We start from the raw sequence: 17,342 nt of genomic DNA on the forward strand, positions 1-17,342 counted from the left end.
AAAAAAAATTATGTTCTATTACACTGTCCGATTGCTCTGGTTCATTGAAGATTTTACATTTGTGATTATGCAAATAAATTTTAGCGGAAGCTTGGACTGTAATCTGACCAGCATAATTTCAATTTCCCGATTGTGCCCAAAGTGAGAACTCTACCCTAATGTGTATCTATTGAACTTCTACGTTGCCTATTTTTTAGTGGAATGAATACAAGCTGTAGCATTTTAAAGAGATTCATCCAGTATGTTCAAGTATTCAACAGGACCAATGAAAAGAAAAGACGTCACTTCCACACAGGAGCATTGAAAGTTCATGCTAATCCTGATCTTGACTTTTGGATTGTATTTAAGAGCAGAAATGCTTGTGTGCGTAAGAAGCATTCGTTCTTCTAATGTAAGAATGTTTTCTTTCCATAAATATCCAGCTTTTGAGATGAATAAGTAGAATAAAGGTTAAGGACATCAAACTTTGTAATGGAATTTTGTACATTGTTGGAAGTGTTTAGATCTCAGCAGACTCTTTGAAAGAATTTGGAAGGGATTGGTATGAATCTAAACTAAAACTCTTGCTGTAACACTGCCTGACAATGACCCTGCCTTCCTGGGAGGGGGTTGTGCTCCTTGTTTCCCAAACCTCTTTTCCCATGCTAGCCCCTTGAATGCCAAGATCTGCAGCCTCCAACCAAAACTTCCTTCAATTTTACTTGCAACATTATTTGCCAATTGTGCAAGATCACATTGATCCTGATTGTACCAGACTGCCAGTGAAGCCCACGACCGACCGCCCCTCCCTGGAGCCTGACCCTATACAAAGCTCTTATTGGCTGAGGTAAATATCGGCATCTTCCACCACCCAGCTTCTGGTTGATTGACCTTAAATGGAATTAGTGTTTCACATCCTGATTCTAACTGCATTGAGTTTTAATCTATTTATTAAATGAGTTGAAAACTGGTAGGTTATTTGACTGACACATAACTTTGTATTAGAATTAACTTTAAATTGAGAACCAGATGGCACTCAGCAGCATCACTGTAAGTGAGTGGACCTCAGTAACTAGGAGCAAAAGGATGTCAGATCAAAATTGCAGCCGGAGTGGAAGCAATTGGAAGCTGCCAGTATTTTATCCCAATTTGTAAGCTTTGGAGAGCTCTGGGGCTGTTACAGATGGAGGATGGCATAGGCCTATTCCAGGCCAAAGGCACCGCGGCCAAACCAATAGAGGAAAAGACAACCAACGAGTGGTCTGAGGAGGATAAGACGCAAGACATTGCTAAGTATTATCGAATCATAAAATGATACAGCACAGAAGGAGGCCATTCGCCCCATCGAGCCTGTGCCAGCTCTTTGAAAGAGCTATCCAATTGGTCCCACTCCCCTGCTCTTTCCCCATAGCCCTGCATGTTTATCCCCTTCAAGTATTTATCCAATTCCTTTTTGAAAGTTATTACTGAATCATAACAACTCGCCGTGTAATTTTTTTCCCTCCTATTGCCTCTGGTTCTTTGGCCAATTACTTTAAGTCTGTGTCCTCTGGTTACCAACCCTTCTGCCACTGGAAATAGCTTCTCCTTATTTACTCCTCAATCAAATCTCCCCTTATCCTTCTCTGCTTTAAGGAGAACATCCCCAGTATCTCCAGTCTCTCCATGTAACTGAAGTCTTTCGTCCCTATTACCATTCTAGTAAATCTCTTCACCCTTTCTAAGGCCTTGACATCCTTCCTAAAGTGTGGTGCCCAGAATTGGCCACAATACTCCAACTGTGGCCTACCCAGTGTTTTATAAAACTTTAGCATAACTTCCTTGTTTTTGTACTCTATGCAGGAACAGAGAGTCTGGGGCTATACGTACACAAATCTTTGAAGGTGGCAAAACAAGTTGAGAAGGCTGTTAAAAAGGCATACGGGATCCTTGACTTTATAAATAGAGGCATAGAGTACAAAAGCAAGGAAGTTATTTTCAAGCGTACCTTCTCGTGGTGTAAGTATCTTCATTCCAGCTGGGCAGATGGGTAAGTTTATGATTGTTTGGTGATTGTATTGATTGTGGTGTAGTTGGCCCTTTAATTCAGGACTGTCAAAACGCCGTTGAACCAATCAGCAAGTTTGCGATTTCCGGATTTTAATCTGCATGTGCACATTCGTGAATGATGGATTCAATGGTGTTTGGGATGGACGCCATTACGGAGCAACCTCCAAGGTAAGTAAGTTTTGGGCCATTATCTGAAAATTTGGACACCACTCCTTCTAGCCCTGTATCCATTGATGTACACAGTGAACAGAAGTGGTCCCAGAACAGAAGGCTGTGGGACACTGCTACCTATTTCCAACCGCTCTGAGAAACTGCTTTTAACTCCTACTCTCTGCTTCCTCCCTTCTAACCAGTTTTTAAACCAAATTTGCTACTCTCCCCTAAATCAATACCACTTAATTTTCTCTAATAGTCTCCTGTAAGGTACTTTGTTAAAGGCTTGCCACATACACAAGTGTCAGCTATGGCTCAGTTGGTAGCACTCCTGCCTCTGAGTTGGAAGGTTGTAGGTTCAAGTCCCACTCTAGAGACTCAAGCACAAAATCTAGGCTGACACTTCAGTGCAATCCTGAGGGAGCGCTGCACTGTCAGAGGTGCCATCTTTTGGATGAGACGTTAAACCAAGGCCTCATCTGCCCTCTCAGGTGGACGTGAAAGATCCTGTGGCACCATTTTGAAGAAGAGCATGGGAGTTACCTACATTGAAATTAATTTGCCATTTACACGTCCATTCTGCAACGTTTTGTTGCAGTCATCCTCAATATTAACTATACCGTCAATTTAATGTAATCTGCAAATTTTGAAATTGTACTTCCGATTCCCAAGTCAAAATCGTTTTGTAAATGGTTGACAGCAGTGGTCCCAGCACCGATCCCTGTGGAACACCACTTCCCACCTTCAGTCAGTGTGAATAACTATCCTTAACCCCTACTCTCTTTGTTTTGTAGCCAGCTTGCTATCCATTCAGCTACATGTTCCCACTCCACATGCTCTGATCTTAGTCATGAGTCGACTATGCGGTACCTTATTAAAGGCTTCTTGAAAATCCAAGTATATTACATCTACTACAATACCCTTCTCTACTCTTTGTTACTTCTTCGATGAGATGTTGCACCCATGCCCTGTCTCTCCTCTCAGGTAGAAATATACGATCCCGTGGCACTATTTTGAAGATGAGCAAGGGAGTTCTCCCCAGTGTCCTAGCCAGCATTTATCCCTTAACCAACATCACTAAAACAGATTAACTGGTCATTATCACATTGCTCTTTGTGGGACCTTGCTGTGCACAGATTGGCCTTTCTTTCTTGTTTACTCTCTTTTTCCTTCACCCTTTTGTGAACTAATTGGGGTATTTATGTTGAAGCTGGACTGCCTCCCAGAAATATTTAGAATGCTGAGCAGTGGTAAAATGCTAGTTACAGACAGAAGCCTGTAAAGACTTTTAAGGCCTGAGAACATGCTCCATAAATATGAATGTATTATATTGTGTTCAGTGTGATATGCAAATAGAATGCAGGAGAAAGCTGCTGCAGAGTGCCGTGGATTTATTGAAAGAAACTCCATGACCCATGCAAACATCTGAATCGTTGAGGTAAGGTGGAACACTGGAACAGTAACATACAAGTGCTTTAAGTGTGTATGACTAATAGGAATAGAAAGGGAAATGTTAAGAGTCTCAAAGGAACAAAACTATCAAGTTATTTCATCCTATTTGGCTGTGAATACAAGTTATTCTTTGCCCATGCTCCAAAACACCGTTCGTCAGCACCCCTGTAACTTCTCTCAGCTATTGGTTCCACAAGAAAGGTGCTTACTATCAGAAGTGCAAGGCTATCACTCCCAGGGCCTTTTCTGAGTCTCCCGTTACTATGCCCCTCCCCTCATTGCTGCTCGTTCTTTCCCCCAAAATGCAATTCTTTGTATGTGTTGCAATCGGGATTTAATTTGCCATTAGTCAGTCCAGGCAATTGATTCAGACCCTTCCACGAATGGGTAATTCCATTCCTGGTCCCTCCTATTTTAGTGACGTCTGCAAATCTAGCAATTTCACAATTGGTTTGAGCAACCATGTCTTTCATGTGGACACGAAACAACAGGGAGCCAAGAACTGACCCTTGTTGATACTCAGCACCTCCCTCCAATCTGACATTGAGGGGGGAGGGAGGGAAATTCTCTTTGTCAGGCTGGAGTTAAGAACATAAGAAATAGGAGCAGGAGTAGGCTATATGGCCCCTTGTGCCTGCTCCGCCATTCAATGAGATCAAGCTGATCTTCTACCTCAACTCCACTTTCCCGCCCAATCCCAACATCCCTTGATTCCCTTGTTGTCCAAAAATCTATTGATCTTAGCCTTGAATATACTCAAGGACTGAGCATCCACAGCCCTCTGGGGTAGAGAATTCCAAAACTGTACACAGTACTTCAGGTGTGGTCTCACCAGAGCCCTATATAATTGCAGCCAGACCTCCCTACTCTTTTATACTCCAACTCCCTTGCAATAAAGGCTAACGCACCAATTGCCTTCCTAATTGCTTCCTGTACCTGCATGTTAACTTTCTGGGATTCGAGTTCCGGTGGGACAGGACTCCCAGCTGCCTTTCCATATCTAACCCAGCCCCACTGATTTCCCTGGTTCAGAACTCATCTCATGGGCATGCCCGCCATCAAGGAGGAGCCTGGCAGTGCGTGCCGTGGAAATTCCAGCAAAGGAATGGAGGATGGGGTGGGGGGGGAACACACCCTGCGGGACAAGAGGAGGCAACGAGGGACCTCAAAGGGGCAGAAGCACGTTGAAAATCAACAATATTAACAGCAACTTGCATTTATATAGTGCCTTTAATGTAGTAAATCATTCCAAGGCACTTCACAGGAGTGTAATCAGACAAAATTTGACACCGAGCCACATAAAGAGATGTTAGAACAGGTGACTAAAAGCTTGGTCAAAGAGAGAGGTTTTAAGGAGTGTCTTAAAGGAGAATAGAGAGGCAGAGAGGTTTGGGAAGGGAATTCCAGAGCTTAGGGCCTAGACAGCTGAAGGCACGGCCACCAATTGTGGAGTGATGAAAATCGGGATGCGCAAGAGGCCAGAATTGGAGGAGCACAGAAAACTTGGAGTATTGTAGAGATGGAGGAGGTATCAAAGATAGGGAGGGGCGAGGCCATGGAGGGATTTGAAAACAAGAATGAGTTCAGAAGGAAGGTTTGCAATGAAGACTACGGCCAAGACCAAGATCTTCAGTCGGCAGGGGTCTGGGGCAAACTGGAAGGAGACGGAGCCTGTTACAATGCTTCTCTCCCTCCACTGGGTCTTTAACACTGCTTCCTTTGGCCTGCCACCACCTTCCATATGGTGACCCTGGGAAGAGGCGGTAACTGAGGCGGAAGGGAGTGAAATCTGCCAGAGATCCGACCCCAACACCGTTGTCTCTTGTATGTGAAAGGTGGGGAAGGAGTGGCCAGCAGCGATGTCAGTAGGGGGAGGGATATCCTGGCCCGGGCGATGAGGCAGTGGTATGCAGTACCGCCTGAATTGTCTGACAGTCTCTGCTGCTGTCGAGTAGAATTCTCACTCTTTTCCTCCCCCATTTTCTCATGGATATTCTCTAGTTCCAATATGTACTTCTTATCCATTTCTATCCTGGATTCCCTTGTTTAGTTGGAAATCTCTCATGTGGAAGCTTGTCAAAAGCTTTCTGAAAGTTCCAATGAACTGAAACAGGGAGTTCCTCTAATGACATTATTTATAACAGTTATAGAAGGAACCTAGAAGGCTCTTTTACTGCTTAATCATTGCTGGCTGTTTCTAATTAAATTAGTGCAATTCTGGTACTCCCCAGCTTGCTCCTCTGATTGGTTTCTATTATAGGCCGCAGTTGCCTGCACCGGATGTGTCCTTATTTCTAAATGTGGGTATTATGTTTGTTTGCTTCCAATCTCAACAGTCCCAATAACCCTGTCAAGGTTACTGCTGATGCCCATGGATTACCTCCCTATTCCCCATCAGCAGCCTCAGATATATACTGGCCTGGGGATTTGTTAGTATTCAGTCCCTTTTCCGATTGAACCTCGTCCACACTGATTTCAGCAATATCTCTGAGGTTGTACATCCCTCCACCCCCCCCACAAATATCTAAATAACCCTGGGCCCAGGGTCAGGGTCAGGTGAAAGCAGCAGGTGAAAGTTCCAGTGGAATTTTATATAGAATTTACAGCACAGAAACAGGCCATTCTGGCTATTCTGGTGTTTATGCTTCACAGGAGCCTCGTCCTACGATATTTACTTCATCTCACCCTATCAACATATCCTTCTATTTCTTTCTTCCTCATGTACTTATCTAGCTTCCCTTTAAGTGCATCTATGTTATTCACCTCAACCACTGCATGTGGTAGTGAGTTCCACATTCTAACCACTCTTGGAGTAAAGAAGTTTCTCCTTGATTCCCTATTGGATTTATTGATGACTATCTTATCTTTATGGCCCCTAGTTTCGAACACCCCCACAAGTGGAAACATCTTCTCTACGTCTATCCTATCGAAGATCTCTATCAGGTCACCCCTCAGCCTTCTCTTTTCCAGAGAAAGGAGCCCCAGCCTGATCAATCTTTCCTGATAATTATAATGGGCCGGAAATTGTGCTGAGCAGCAAATGGATGCTGCCCGCCGCTGCTAAGTAACAAACTCACCCACAAACTTTTTGTGGTCTTCTGGACGCCAACTTGCTTTAATTGAGAGCTTTAAGAAGTGCAGCGGTTTACCCTATTGAACCCCTTCATAATTTTAAAGACCTCTATTAGGTCTCCCCTCAGTCTTCTCTTTTCTCGAGAAAAGAGCTCCAGCTTGTTCAGTCTTTCCTGACAGTTGTATCCTCTCAGTTCTGGTATCGTCCTTGTAAATCTTTCTTGCGTTTTCTCCAGTGCTTCTATCTCCTTTTTGTAATACGGAGACCAGAATTGATTTCTCCCCTATTGTGTGTTGTACTGCTGTGGTGCAGTGACTGAGCGAGTGAGTCGAATGGTACAAACCATGAGTTCTCCCTCAATGGCTTCTGGCCCCAGAATCTGGAGGGCTCTCTCCTCAAAGAGGCCATGATGTGGAGATGCCGGTGATGGACTGGGGTGGACAAATGTAAGGAATCTTACAACACCAGGTTATAGTCCAACAAATTTATTTTAAAATCACAAGCTTTCGGAGATTATCCCCTTCGTCAGGTGAATGAGTGAAAGGTTCTCAAATCGCATATCTTATATTAGGCTGGGACACCATCACACCAATCAAAAGGTGTCGTTGGTGTTCAGACAGATTAGCCACGGAGAACAGTACGTCCCAGTACACTGAATATACATTGTGTCAAATTACACAGACAGAGAGAAAGAGACCCAAATGGCAGAGAGAGAGAGAATATTAAAAACAGATAACTTTATTTTCCCCTTGCTGGTGGGGTTACGTGTAGCGTGACATGAACCCAAGATCCCGGTTGAGGCCGTCCTCATGGATGCAGAACTTGGCAATCAATTTCTGCTCGACGATTTTGCGTTGTCGTGTGTCTCGAAGGCCGCCTTGGAGAACGCTTACCCGAAGATCAATGGCTGATTGTCCTTGACTGCTAAAGTGTTCCCCGACTGGGAGGGAACCCTCCTGTCTGGCAATTGTTGCGCGGTGTCCGTTCATCCATTGTCGCAGTGTCTGCATGGTCTCGCCAATGTACCATGCTCCGGGGCATCCTTTCCTGCAACGTATGAGGTAGACAACGTTGGCCGAGTCACAGGAGTATGAACCATGTACCTGGTGGGTGGTGTCCTCTCGTGTGATGGTGGTATCTGTGTCGATGATCTGGCATGTCTTGCAGATGTTGCCGTGGCAGGGTTGTGTGGTGTCGTGGACGCTGTTCTCCTGAAAGCAGGGTAATTTGCTGCGAACGATGGTCTGTTTGAGGTTGGGTGGCTGTTTGAAGGCGAGTAGTGGAGGCGTGGGGATGGCCTTAGCGAGGTGTTCGTCGTCATCGATGACATGTTAGAGGCTGCGGAGAACATGTCGTAGTTTCTCCGCTCCGGGGAAGTACTGGACGACGAAGGGTACTCTGTTGGTTGCGTCCCGTGTTTGTCTTCTGAGGAGGTCGATGCGATTCTTCGCTGTGGCCCGTCGGAACTGTCGATCGACAAGTCGAGCGTCATATCCCGTTCTTACGAGGGCGTCTTTCAGCGTCTGTAGGTGTCCATCGCGTTCCTCCTCGTCTGAGCAGATCCTATGTATTCGTATGGCCTGTCCATAGGGGATGGCTTCTTTGACGTGGTTGGGGTGGAAGCTGGAAAAGTGGAGCATCGTGAGGTTGTCCGTGGGCTTGCTGTAGAGTGAGGTGCCGAGGTGCCCGTCTTTGATGGAGATTTGTGTGTCCAAGAAAGAAACCAATTCTGAGGAGTAGTCCATGGTGAGTTTGATGGTGGGATGGAACTTGTTGATATTATCGTGTAGTCTCTTCAGTGATTCTTCGCCATGGGTCCATAGGAAGAAAATGTCGTCGATGTATCTGGTGTATAGCGTTGGTTGGAGGTCCTGTGCAGTGAAGAAGTCGTGCTTGAACCTGTGCATGAAAATGTTGGCGTATTGGGGTGCGAATTTGGTCCCCATGGCTGTTCCGTGTGTTTGGGTAAAGAACTGGTTATCGAAGGTGAAGACATTGTGACCCAAGATGAAGCGGATGAGTTGTAGGATGGCGTCTGGAGATTGGCTGTTGTTGGTGTTGAGTACTGAGGCTGTTGCAGCGATGCTGTCATCGTGGAGGATACTGGTGTATAGTGCCGAGACGTCCATCGTGGTGAGAAGTGTTCCTGGTTCAACTGGTCCGTGGGTGCTGAGTTTTTGTAGGAAGTCTGTAGTGTCGCGACAGAAGCTGGGGGTTCCCTGTACGATGGGTTTCAGGATGCCCTCGACGTATCCAGAGAGGTTCTCACACAGGGTTCCGTTGCCTGATACGATAGGACGTCCGGGTGTGTTGGCTTTGTGTATCTTTGGGAGGCAGTAGAAGTCTCCCACGCGGGGAGTACGTGGGATGAGAGCACGTAGGATGCTTTGAAGGTCTGGATCGAAGGACTTGATCAGTTTGTTGAGCTGGTGGGTGTGTTCTTTGGTCGGATCTGCGGGTAACTGTCTGTAGTGTTCCTGGTTGTCCAGTTGTCGGTATGCTTCTTTGCAATAGTCCGTTCTGTTCTGTATGACAATGGCTCCTCCTTTGTCCGCTGGTTTGATGATGATGTTGCGGTTGGTCTTGAGAGCGTTGATGGTGTTGCGTTGTGCTCGGGTAACATTCTGGACTGTCTTGTGAGTGCGGCTGATGAATCTGGCATTGACGCATCTCCTGACAGCTTGAGCATACATGTCAAGCTTAGGGCAGCGACCCTCCGGAGGAGTCCAGTTTGGCTCTTCTTCGGTTGCTGTGCCGCGGATCCCTCTGTCTGCTGTTCCGGATCGTTGATTGTCTCATTGGGTTTGCTGCTGAAATCTTGGGATTTGTGGAAGAATTCCCGGAGCCTCATTCTCCTGATGAATTCCTCTGTGTCCGCCGCGAGACCGATGGGGTCCATTTTGGTGGTGGAGCAGAAATTGAGCCCTCGGCTGAGAACTTCGATTTCGTCTGGTTGAAGGGTGTGGTCGGACAAATTGACGATAGACTTCCCTGAGGTTGTAACCGTGGTACCGGGGGAGGCTTGGTTGATGCTGGTGGTGATGCCGAGTTTCTCAAGCTTCCTGCTCTTGGTTTTCATGTAGGCAGTGTAGTTCCGTTGCCTCGTCTGTTTGGCGGTGTCTCGTAGCTGGTCTGCTGTGTCCTGAGTACAGGTTGAGAGTATGGACTCTATCTTAGTTTCGAGGTTGCGGCGTCTGCTGTGGAGTTGGTGTACGAGATGGTTGCGGAGTGTGCGAGAGGTACGACGGCAGAGTCTCTCAGCGTAATCCGAGTTGTATGTGGACTTGAGTGGGTTCGTGATCTGTCGTCCTTTCGGGATCTTGTCTGCTTTCTTGCAGCTCTGTTAAAAACTCGATGTCTGTGTCGATATGCGCGATCTTCGTGGAGATCCTTTCCACTGTGAGCCGGCAGTTTGTGGTGTCGATAGTAGCCATGATGTGGAGATGCCGGTGATGGACTGGGGTGGACAAATGTAAGGAATCTTACAACACCAGGTTATAGTCCAACAAATTTATTTTAAAATCACAAGCTTTCGGAGATTATCCCCATCGTCAGGTGAATGAGTGAAAGGTTCTCAAATCGCATATCTTATATTAGGCTGGGACACCATCACACCAATCAAAAGGTGTCGTTGGTGTTCAGACAGATCCCGAAAGGACTGCAGATCACGAACCCACACAAGTCGACATACAACTCGGATTACGCTGAGAGGCTCTGCCGTCGTACCTCTCGCACACTCCGCAACCATCTCGTACACCAACTCTACAGCAGACGCCGCAACCTCGAAACCAAGATAGAGTCCATACTCTCAACCTGTACTCAGGACACAGCAGACCAGCTACGAGACATCACCAAACAGACGGGGCAACGGAACTACACTGCCTACATGAAAACCAAGAGCAGGAAGCTTGAGAAACTCTGCATCACCACCAGCATCAACCAAGCCTCCCCCGGTACCACGGTTACAACCACAGGGAAGTCTATCGTCAATTTGTCCGACCACACCCTTCAACCAGACGAAATCGAAGTTCTCAGCCGAGGGCTCAATTTCTGCCCCACCACCGAAATGGACCCCATCGGTCTCGCGGCGGACACAGAGGAATTCATCAGGAGAATGAGACTCCGGGAATTCTTCCACAAATCCCAAGATTTCAGCAGCGAACCCAATGAGACAATCAACGATCCGGAACAGCAGACAGAGGGATCCGCGGTACAGCAACCGAAGAAGAAAGAGTCAAACTGGACTCCTCCGGAGGGTCGCTGCCCTAAGCTTGACATGTATGCTCAAGCTGCCAGATTCATCAGGCGCACTCAGAAGACAGTCCAGAATGTTACCCGAGCACAACGCAACGCCATCAACGCTCTCAAGACCAACCGCAACATCATCATCAAACCAGCGGACAAAGGAGGAGCCATTGTCATACAGAACAGAACGGACTATTGCAAAGAAGCATACCGACAACTGGACAACCAGGAACACTACAGACGGTTACCCGCAGATCCGACCAAAGAACACACCCACCAGCTCAACAAACTGATCAAGACCTTCGATCCAGACCTTCAAAGCATCCTACGTGCTCTCATCCCAGTAACTCCCCGCGTGGGAGACTTCTACTGTCTCCCAAAGATACACAAAGCCAACACACCCGGACGTCCTATCGTATCAGGCAACGGAACCCTGTGTGAGAACCTCTCTGGATACGTCGAGGGCATCCTGAAACCCATCGTTCAGGGAACCCCCAGCTTCTGTCGCGACACTACAGACTTCCTACAAAAACTCAGCACCCACGGACCAGTTGAACCAGGAACACTTCTCACCACGATGGACGTCTCGGCACTCTACACCAGTATCCCCCACGATGACGGCATTGCTGCGACAGCATCAATACTCAACACCAACAACAGCCAATCTCCAGATGCCATCCTACAACTCATCCGCTTCATCCTGGGTCACAATGTCTTCACCTTCGATAACCAGTTCTTTACCCAAACACACGGAACAGCCATGGGGACCAAATTCGCACCCCAATACGCCAACATTTTCATGCACAAGTTCGAGCACGACTCCTTCACTGCACAGGACCTCCAACCAACGCTATACACCAGATACATCGACGACATTTTCTTTCTATGGACCCACGGCGAAGAATCACTGAAGAGACTACACGATAACATCAACAAGTTCCATCCCACCATCAAACTCACCATGGACTACTCCTCAGAATCGGTTTCTTTCTTGGACACAAATCTCCATCAAAGACTGGCGCCTCAGCACCTCACTCTACCGCAAGCCCACGGACAACCTCACGATGCTCCACTTTTCCAGCTTCCACCCCAACCACGTCAAAGAAGCCATCCCCTATGGACAGGCCCTACGAATACACAGGATGTGCTCAGACGAGGAGGAACGCGATGGACACCTACAGACGCTGAAAGACGCCCTCGTAAGAACGGGATATGACGCTCGACTTGTCGATCGACAGTTCTGACGGGCCACAGCGAAGAATCGCATGCACCTCCTCAGAAGACAAACACGGGACGCAACCAAGAGTACCCTTCGTCATCCAGTCCTTCCCCGGAGTGGAGAAACTATGCCATGTTCTCCGCAGCCTTCAACATGTCATTGATGACGACGAACACCTCGCTAAGGCCATCCCCACGCCTCCACTACTCGCCTTCAAACAGCCACCCAACCTCAAACAGACCATCGTTCGCAGCAAATTACCCTGCTTTCAGGAGAACAGCGTCCACGACACCACACAACCCTGCCACGGCAACCTCTGCAAGACATGCCAGATCATCGACACGGATACCACCATCACACGAGAGGACACCACCCACCAGGTACATGGTTCATACTCCTGTGACTCAGCCAACGTTGTCTACCTCATACGTTGCAGGAAAGGATGCCCCGGAGCATGGTACATTGGCGAGACCATGCAGACACTGCGACAACGGATGAACGGACACCGCGCAACAATCGCCAGAAAGGAGGGTTCCCTCCCAGTCGGGGAACACGTTAGCAGTCAAGGACATTCAGCCATTGATCTTCGGGTAAGCGTTCTCCAAGGCGGCCTTCGAGACACACGACAACGCAAAATCGTCGAGCAGAAATTGATAGCCAAGTTCCGCACCCATGAGGACGGCCTCAACCGGAATCTTAGGTTCATGTCACGCTACACGTAACCCCACCAGCAAGGGGAAAATAAAGTTATCTGTTTTTAATATTCTCTCTCTCTCTCTCTCTCCCTCTGCCATTTGGGTCTCTTTCTCTCTGTCTGTGTAATTTGACACAATGTATATTCAGTGTACTGGGACGTACTGTTCTCCATGGCTAATCTGTCTGAACACCAACAACACCTTTTGATTGGTGTGATGGTGTCCCAGCCTAATATAAGATATGCGATTTGAGAACCTTTCACTCATTCACCTGACGATGGGGATAATCTCCGAAAGCTTGTGATTTTAAAATAAATTTGTTGGACTATAACCTGGTGTTGTAAGAGTCTTTGCATTCCTCAAAGAGGGCCAGTGGGTGAAAATTGACAAATCACCCTCAGGCTGCCATTTACTCCAGCCTGTTACGTGAGGCTTTTTCCTGTAAGCAGATATGAAATATACCTGTGTTGGAATTTGGAAAAACAGAGACAACGGCCCCATAAGTCCGTGGGCCACTATCCCAGTGATGACACCAGGATCCCGCCCACCAGTGCCCTCCATCAATGGGAGGGCACCTTATTAGGGATTCATGTCCAGCGCCCACCTGCCCCATGCTGCTGGAAAACCCGGCTGTCATTGGGTGATGGGTGCCTGGGGTACCCTCACCACCCACCCCCCCCCCACCCCACCAAACCTGCACAGAGACCCCATATAATTCCCCCGTGGCCCCATGTGTAAAATAAAAAAATTCAGCTAGAGTCTCGGGTACTCCCCTGATCTAAACCACTCCTTCAAGTGTGACCCACTTGCGCCCTTCTGGAGGCTGGTACTTCTCATCTCTCTCAGCGTATCAGCTTCCAATCTTATACTGGGTCCCTCTTGAGCCAAGAGAAGCAGGAACTCTGTGTCGGGAGTCTCTGCCCTCCGCACCCCCCAGTTCCAGCTCTGACATCATTGGCCCTTTACAAGGCCTGGTGGGAATTTCCAGAGTTATCGGGACATGGTGTGTCTGAGTTCCTGCCTGTTTTCCCGGACATTCTTCCCAATTCCCTCAAAATAGCTAGAAGTCACAAGGAAATATAGGACCAGTGTCACATGCCATAAACATACAGCCCACAAGTACATTGTGTTGGCAGAATGCCTAGTGGTTACACTAGATACAGTCCACAGAATGCACTGCAGCAACTTACCAAGTTTACTTCAAGAACTCCCACCTCTGTGATCTCCACTCCTGAGAAGGACAAAAGCAGTCAGGTCATGGGAACACCATCACCTCCAAATTTCCCCTCCAAATCACACACCATCCTGACTTGGACACATATTCCTTCATCAGTACTGGATCAAATTCCCTAAGTAAAACCATCATGTGAGCACCATCACCAGAAGGGCTGCAGGAGAAGGAGAAGGTCCACTACCACCTTCTCAGGGCAACTAGAAATGGGCAATAAATGCAGCCTTGCCGGCGTTACCCACATCTTGAGAACAGTTTTTTTAAAGTTACAACTTGGTGCCTGTGCGAAATGCTGTATCCCTTGTGAAATTGAAAATGTTTTGTTCTCTCATTGCCCATCTGGTATGTGACCACCCACATGGAGTAACTCCTGCACCCTGAAAGCTCTCATAATCCTTTTGTTTTAAGGCAAAAGTCTATACCATCGTTAATAGAAGGGAATGGAAAGATGCAAGGATGGCTCCTGGATGACCAAGATTCAGCCGTGACACCCTTTCAGTCACAGACAGAAGGTACGACCAGGCCCATGTTACAACTAGAATCGAACATGTCGCTGGGATCTTAAAGCAACTTTTCAGAAATTGTTGTCTCTGTGTGCTCCAATGACCCTGCAGGCCAAAGAACAAGATGGTGAAGTCGTAGCAGAGCAAGAAGATAAAGTGATAAGTGGCCGAACCACCATTGCAGCAAAGGACACTGGGCGGCCAGGCACTAAAGAAAGAACTTGCATTCTATAGCACCTTTCACGACCTCAGGATGTCTCAAAGTGCTTCACAGCCAATGAAGATAATGACCAAATGATCTGTATTTGGTGGTGTTGGTTGAGGAAGAAATAGGACACCAGGAGAACACTTCTAAAAGTAGCATGGGATTAGAACATAAGAACATAAGAAATAGGAGCTGGAAAAGGCCATACGGCCCCTCGAGCTTGCTCTGCCATTCATTAAGATCATGGCTGATCTCCCAGCTCAACTCCACTTTCCCGCCCTATCCCCTTATCCCTTGATTCCCTTAAATCTGCACAATTGTACTGGTATATACAGTACCTACAGTAATGGAGTCAAAGTGACATCCTGTCTATATTTCATTTAATAAAAGCTTAATTAGGTCCAATTTTATACTGCACCATAGACATTATTGTTTGTCACTTTGATAATAGTCTGCTTGATGGGCTGTGTTAGCACATAACATAATTAGCAAATTAATCCTTAAATTATTTGTGCAATTTAACTTCAGTGATTTGATCAACAAAACATTTTTCAATTTTTTGATCAAATGCTGCTGTTATTCTTTGAGGAAGCTCATGGTCAGGTGAGTGACAAAGGAGGAAGCCTCCGAAAGCTTGTGATTTTAAATAAAGCTGTTGGACTATAACCTGGTGTTGTAAGACTCCTTACATTTGTCCACCCCAGTCCATCACTGGCATCTCCACATCATGTCCTTGCATAAGACCTTGGTTAGACCACGTTTAGAATACTGCACCCGTTTTTGGTCCCCTCATATGATGGGTGATATGGAAAAGGTTCAGAAGAGGGCACAAGAATTTCCAGCTTAAAACACCTTAGTTGCTCAGATAGGCTTTAAAAAGGCTGAGTCTATTCACTTTAGCAATGCTTGGATTTTGGGGTGATTTGAGAGGGGTGTATAAAATAATAAAAGGGATAGATTGTGTTTCTATTGATAGATTATTTCAATTTGATAGATTGGGGTAGACCAGGGACCATGTGTATAAGTTACACAAGGATAGGGCTGGGTTAGATGTTAGGCAGTTCTTCTTTTCCCAGAGGATAGTGGACCAATGGAACAAGTCATCAGCTCATGCGGCGTGAGCTCACTCCCTGCATACTTCAAAACAGAACTGGACCAGTTCTTGGCCGGGGGCTGAGGTCATGTCTTAGGTAAGTGAAATATCAGGCAATGTAAACGTGGTCAATGTGGTCTCCTGGACTAATTTTTGCCCACCCAAGGGGTTCGGAGAGGAATTTTCCAGATTTTTTTCCCCCCTAATTGGCCTTGGATTTTTAACTTTTTTTGCCTCTCCCAGGAGTTCACATGGTCCTGGTCCAGCAACACCTCAATCCACTGCTCATGTTCAAATCCCTCTATGGCCTCTCCTGTCCCTATCTCTGTAATCTCCTCCAGCCCTACAACACTCCAAATCTGGCCACTTAATCTACCCCCACTTCCTTCGCCCCACCATTGCTGGCCATACCTTCAGCCATCTAGGCCCTAAGCTCTGGAATTCCTTCCCTAACTTCTTCGTCTCTCCACTTCTCTCTCCTCTTTTAAGCTGCTGCTTTAAACCTACCTCCTTGACCAAGCATTTGGTCACTTGACCTAATGTTTCCTTCTTTTGCTTGGTCTCAATTTTTAAAAAACAAAATTCAATTCTTAAACTGCCATGGTGGGATTTGAGCTCACATTCTCTGGAGTATTAGTCCAGGCCTGACTAATGCAGTCCATAATAGCCTTTAAAAAGAAGAGAATAAATATTTGAAAAAGGAAAATTTAAAAGGGTATGGAAAAAGGCAGGAGGACAGGATATCTGGTTCAGAGAGCTGACAATGTTATGATGAACCAATCAGCCTCTTTTGTGCTGTAAACATTTATTATTCTATAGCATTCCTAACCAAACCTATAGAAAATATCGCCATGCAAAGACAAAAAAAATTGCAATAGCTGTAATCTTAGAAACATCTAATGATGTTAAACTGCAGCTGCATTGAATTATATCTAGTCTACAGCACGAGCTCCACAAGAGTCTCCTCCCTCCTTACTTCATCTAACCCTATCAGCATATCCCTCTACTTCTTTCTCCTTTGTGTGTTTCTCTAGCTTCCCTTTAAATGCATCTATGATATTTGCCTCAACTACTCCTTGTGGTAGCACGTTCCACATTCTTATCACTCTTTGCTAAAGAAGTTTCTCCTGAATTCCCTATTGGATTTATTAGTGACTATTTTATATTTATGACCTCTAGTTTTGGACTCCCCCACAAGTGGAAACATTTTCTCTACGTCTACCCAATCAAACCCTTTCATTATCTTAAAGACCTCTATCAGGTCACCCTTCAGCCTTCTCTTTTCTAGAGAAAAGAGCCCCAGCCTGTTCAGCCTTTCCTGATAAGTATATCCTCTCAGTTCTGGTATCATCTTTGTGAATCTTTTTTGCACCTTCTCCAGTGCCACTATATCCTTTTTATAATATGGAGATCACAGTGCACAGTCCTCCAAGTGTGGTCTAACC

This window comes from Heptranchias perlo, chromosome 8 (assembly GCF_035084215.1).
Source record: "Heptranchias perlo isolate sHepPer1 chromosome 8, sHepPer1.hap1, whole genome shotgun sequence".
Taxonomy (NCBI): domain Eukaryota; kingdom Metazoa; phylum Chordata; class Chondrichthyes; order Hexanchiformes; family Hexanchidae; genus Heptranchias; species Heptranchias perlo.